Here is a 6,406-nt window from a genome sequence, read left to right as displayed (position 1 = left end):
AAAAAGTTAAAAAAAAAAAAAACATTTCAACAAAACTGGCACAAATAACATGCTCACGTTAACGGTTGTCAAAGAGGCAAGTAAATACTCTTAGCTTCCTAGATAATGTTTAGACAGACTTACATGAAGAACAGCCTCTTGATGTTACATTAGGATTTGAAGTTAACATCCAGTACTGTGTTAGTGGTCGATCTAATTCTGTATATTTAAGTAACAGTATATATTAGGGAAGTTATATCCAGACATCGGATTTAGTACAACAAGTTTATATCAACAGAAAGTAAACTCTGCGTAATTCAAATTGTGGTTTTTCCCTTCAGCATTAAGAGCACAGAATATGCTTGGCATTTTTTAATTTAGGGTAGTGTGTACATGTAAAACAAGCATACCATATATAAAATCAAAAGTGCCATTTCAGTAACCATAGCAGTTTTGTTTTTACAGAAGGATGGTTTTCTGTGACCATGGACAGAGCTCCGTCACAGCAACGGGGACAACCACAACCCATCTTTCCAAATGAAATGCTACATTAAAAAAAAATACAAAACAAGTTATTGACTATATTCATCATGTACACATTCGTACTTTTTAGGTTACCTCCAGAATTGGAGTTGGCTGCACCTGCAGCAGATGTGGTTGGAAAAAGGGCCTTGAAAGTTTTTTAAAAACTTCCACAGGTATAAGGCAGGAAACAGTTTTAGCTGGGTAGCTAATATTTTGTTACAAAAAGTAAGAAAAAAATACCGAGTGTTCTGTAGCACATTTCATTATGGGAAAATGATACGTCACCGACCATTCTTCATAGGCTAGCCTCTTGGCATAAAAAAAGGCAGAAGCTATCAGAAAACAGGACTTAAAATTAAATACAAATTGCCAAACTACGCATTTTAAAATAAAACCAAACAGTGACTGTTTGTACTACAGTGCACAATAAATTCAAGCACCTTCTAAAGACACATCACACGCTGTGCCAGGCACTTGGATCTAAACAAGTTTAAGTTTCTCCCTTTGTCAGCTACACCAGAAAGGGCATCCACACTCTTAGACATTTTTTTTCTTCTAAACTAAAACAAGATTTATAACAAGAATAAATTCCCATGATGCTTAGTGTTAGGCCTGGAATTCTCCAATATAAAGTAGTCTTTTTTAAAACAGGGATTATTTACCCTATGCGAAACACAGGATTTAACAACATTGCTCCTCTCCAGTCAATCCAACATTCCTGTTTCTTACTGACTCAAATCTGCTTCCCCTTTTAGGGCTCCATCTCCTACCTAGGCTTCTTTCAACCCAATTAATGTTCTGTTACATCACCACCATCTTTCCAAGTATTTAGTTCATTTGTAAACATACAAGTAGCCAATTCCAATAATTCTGGTAGAGGATTCCATTTCTTTCTTGCCTTATGTGCAGTCATAAGTAGTATTTTAGTAATAATTCTGCATCTTGCTTCTCTGTGCTCTTCACAACAGGAAATGCAGCTGCACCTGCTTACCTCGAAAACCAAAAGAATTGCCCTATATAAACTCTAAATGGTTATCTTATACAGAGGGATTTTATATGCAAACTTCCTGAATGTGCACTTTTTACTGGGACAAGGCAATGACATAGTAAGCTCATTTCCCCTGCCCCCCAAAAAACTGATAGCATCTGCCATAGCAGAAAATTCCTGGTCTTATCAGATCAATATACATAGTTATTTGGTCATTTACTTATGCATTTTTAAGCGCTATCAAGCTTCGTTCTCTGTCGGAGGAGAGCTTGTTGTTACCATAGAGTCTGGCTTGCGAGTCATCCTATCCAATTCCTCTTGAACATTTGTCAAAACTGTTTTTTGTCCTAAAAAGAAAAAGAACAAGGTTAAACCAATCTACCTTCCAGAAAATATTTTAACCGATGAGTACATGCATTCATAGGATCATTTTTTACGTCAACATATTATTTAATTGCTTCTTATTTCACCACCTACCCAAGAACATTGGGCCTGACTAAATACAAGGTAATATCTACATAAAGACTGATATAAGATTTGATTCAACAATAAAAATCAAAATGCTGAATTATACAAAATACAAAGCATGAAAATATCTGCAACATACACCAAAGCAACCAGTATCTTAAAAACAATCACACTGAGAATTTTCTAAAAAAATTAACTGTACACAATTCTATTATTAGTACATATAGCAAGGAGTCTTTTCAACAAAGATTTTAACCACAAGCTCTCCCAACTACATAGGACACCTGCTAGAAAAATCACATTTGTTTGGTCGCACTTATTCCTGATGCATTTTAATATTAAACAACTCTTTCATGTCTGCAGACAATGCTTCCCTTAAAAAAGGGGACATGAACTGCGTACTCCTTTAATATCTCAGAGCCATCATTTCAAAGGACTTCTTCAATTGAAAACAGACACACTGAAGTATTCCATGGAACAGCATATCATACATTTTTATATTAGACTCAAAACTTTTTAACAATTCTCTCACTAAACTACAGTTTAATTCCCTCATTCTGAAAATTATAAACCCACAGATGAATTAATCATTAAAATTGGAACAATATATTCTAAAGCCCACAGCATACAAGCATTTAAGATTAAAAACCTATATTTTTAGACAAAAAAATAGATTATATAACCATGTACAGCTTCCTTACACAGCCAAAGAATTTAACAAGCATCTGTTTTCCAGTTCAAATGTGTGTGAAATATTAGGTGGATTTCTTCCAGGGTACATGCTGAAAACATTAGGAAGGCAAGATTTGACTGCTGAAGATTTAAGTGTTTTTTTCCAAAGTACAAAGACTAAGTTAAAAGGCTACTTTCAATCACTGCATTGGTTTTAGATTTAAATGCTGATCATAAGCCACAGTATTCTTAAAAGCATCTATTCAAAGCATCAATATTTAAACAATTTTTTTATTAAAAAATGTAATAAATTTACAAATTACAATACAAAAAACTTCACTTGTATAATAGGGCACTCTGATTTAAATAAATTCAAACCACTTGAGCAAAAGTAGGTCTAAACACCAACCATGGCTTTTTTTATATATAACAAATGAACTGTATCATTACAGTTGTCTCCTGCCACTACTGCACATCACATGTGAAAAACATTGCCAAACCACTGAACGATACGTAGTTTTATACTCTCCCCATTACCACTGTCAGAGATGATCACCTTTCAAATGAGAAGAAACAAAAGAGCTCTTATTAAGAAAATTTAAAATTCCCCTCCATTGTAAACTAAATTGATATTTGCTTTCAGTTTCCCTACAAGAATATCATCAAGAATGGTAGCAGCCTTAGCCAATTCAGTGTGTGCTACACAATTATAAACCTTCTTTCCAGAGTAATGAGAGCTGGGAACTCCAGTTCTTCATCTGGAAGGGTGAAGTCAAACCTTACAAAGTTGAACTATCTTCTGAACAGAAATGAAATAAATCTTTTGTATCTGTAGATACGTAAGGAAATAAGATGTTCACCTCAGAATCCATCATTTGAAGCTTTCTGAAGAGTCAAGTTCTACAACTGGAAAAAGACAGCCCAGCAACATCAAAGCAAATAGAGTGGGTGAAAAACTGCACAGCATAGAAACGAATAAGATGGCTTTCTACCCAGATTACAATATCCTCTCAAATAAAACATGGGGCAAACCAATCGATCAGGCTGATCATTACTTGAAATCCATAATGTCTCTCTCAACCTATAACAGTATCTCAGTTTCAACCACAGCATATTTACAACTGCAGGAGAAACAGGCAATCTCTTAAAAGATAAATGTTTTTAGTGGCAATCTTCTGAAAACTTAGGGCTCTTAAAACAGTTTAGATTAGATACTTAAAATCCTTACAAATATTATTTTAGTACATTTGTTCACATGAAAGAGGCTGCTTTAATTCATTTTAAGTCATTTTAAGATACTCTCCTCAACCCTTCCACAAAAGAACAAGTAAACAGCTGCCTTTATAAACTCAACAAGAGCTTTTCAGACATCAGTGTTAAGAGTCCTTCTTACCTTCTCAGGAAAGTTTAATCATATATTGGTTGAGCATAAGATGTGAGAACACCATCTGACAAGGAACAGGCATATTCTCTTGTGACTGAAAGCCGACAGTTCTGTTCCAAAAGTGAGGGGACGAGTGTGAGCTACCAACTTGATACAGCCAACAAAAGCCAACTGCAATCTTGTGATCGCTCAGGAGAGGGACTTCCACCAAAGAAAGACAAATGCTGTTGCAGGCACTACAATGAGACGTATCTGGAGTGCTGCACACAATTCTAATCACTCATGTTCAAGAAAAGATAAGCCAGCGATGGCAAGTAACAAGAAGAAACTAGCAGAGAAAATAGAGCTCAACTTTTATCAGAAGGCTAGAAAAGAACTCATCTAATTTAGTCTAATAAAACAAAGAGTTAAGAAAGGGTGTATGACTGCTGTCTCTAGATGTTTCATGAGAGAAATAATCTATTTAAATTAGAAGTTAATGCTGACCAAAAAACAACAACAAAAAAACTAGCCATTAGTCATCTTTGAGAACTCCTAAAGGCACATGATGTTCTAGAAGACTGACAGAGGAAAGAGTAAAGCTCATTAAAAACTAGTTAGTTTTTACTGTAGTATTTGTCCATAAAATGCAATGATGGTTTAGATGTTTACGAACAGCCTAGCAGTACGATTGCATGGATCTGTTACCAATAAGCTGTGTCAAGCCAACCAAATTTCTTTCTATGATAGGATAACAGGTCCTGTGGAGAAGGGAGAAGCGGTCGATATCACATCTCACATAACCTTCATATAAACTAGAAAAAAAAGTCTCTTAAAAAAAAAAAAAAGAATGAACTGTAATTCAAAAAATTACCCATTAATTATCCATACTACTAGTCAATATTTAAGAACAGCAATCTACACTGCACAACCGTTACCAGATTTGCAGGCTAGCATTCTCAAAGAAACTACAAAGGATTTTGAACAAGAGAATTAGAAGTAAAAAAGTTTTTTATATAAATTGTCAAAAAACAGAAAGCAAAAGAAATAAAATACTGCCTTTGTAAATATTCAGGTAATTTAATCAAGACTAGAAAACATCCTGTTCGGATGCGGAAATTGTATTAAATTGTCTGTATTGCTCCGCCAAAGCTTGACCAATATCATACAGCCAAAAATATACAACCCTGGCATGAGTCATGCTGTGATGGCTAAACAGGAACACAGGTAACACAGATTAAGTAATTTCTAGTTAAGGCTGACAAAGCCTTGTCTGAAGTACTGCATTCACATCTGAGCACCAAAAAACAGACAGTCAAAAGTACATAGCATAACAGTCAGAATTATCAGAGCCATTGATACACCCTATGAGGAAAGGCTGACAAGTGTATTTCTGCAGTCTGGACAAAAATCACAGGAAAATGGCCAGTAGTATTCCAATATGCGGAAGACTGCTCTGAAGAAAGACAGGATATACTCCATCTCTCCAGTAAAAGATGAATAGTACGGGAATAGTGATATACTGATTGTATATTAGAAAAAAATAATTAATAAATTAAGTTCTGGAACAGACCGCCCAGAGAGATGACACTGGATCTATCTCAGAGGTTTTTTATTCGGTTGGTTTTCGTTTATTTTTTGTTCTGGTTTTTGCTGTTTTTCAAATATCACTCAGGGACTCCAAAACCGATTCTACTTTGATAAAGAACAGGAATTAAATAGCCTCTAAAAATTATTTCTAGTCTTATTTCTATAAAAACAGGTAAGATGACATTGCAGTAATCACACAACGCTGAAATGGATGAAGCAATGTTTAATGAGACAGGGCACTCTATTTTAGGGCAGAATTTAATATTTTGTAATGTAGATAAAATTATGAATGAAATGGGGACATACAATACAAAAACCCTTTTATTTTTACTTAAATAATAAATAAATTCAATAAAGAGATCTAATTAGGAGATTTGCAGAATTCATAGCAAATGGTGGAGAAAAAAACATAAATAATGAGACCCACAAAATACTGACTTTCCAGAAGTCACATTCTAGCTATTTTGGAGATTAGTTTATGAAGTGTTATGTAAAACACTTTCCAATAAGTAAATAATTAAACATACACACTTTATTTTAATTCTCTAGAAATAGTTTTCAGTTCAAATACACATGTTCCAACTATTCCTCTTGTTCTTTCAATTGCGATATCATCACTGTCTGGCATCAAACCTCTTTTTTTAACTCCAGTTCAGAATGCTTGTGTCTTACACTAATCACAGCATCACAGAATTGTAGGGGTTGGAAGGGACCTCTAGAGATCATCGAGACCAACCCCCTGCCAAAGCACGGTTCCCCACACCAGGTCGCACAGGTAGGCGTCCAGGCAAGACTTGAATATCTCCAGAGAAGGAGACTCC

This window comes from Meleagris gallopavo, chromosome 13 (genome assembly GCF_000146605.3).
Source record: "Meleagris gallopavo isolate NT-WF06-2002-E0010 breed Aviagen turkey brand Nicholas breeding stock chromosome 13, Turkey_5.1, whole genome shotgun sequence".
Classification (NCBI taxonomy): Eukaryota; Metazoa; Chordata; class Aves; order Galliformes; family Phasianidae; genus Meleagris; species Meleagris gallopavo.
The sequence above is the reverse complement of the archived record's forward strand: the minus strand, read 5'-3'. Positions refer to the sequence as shown.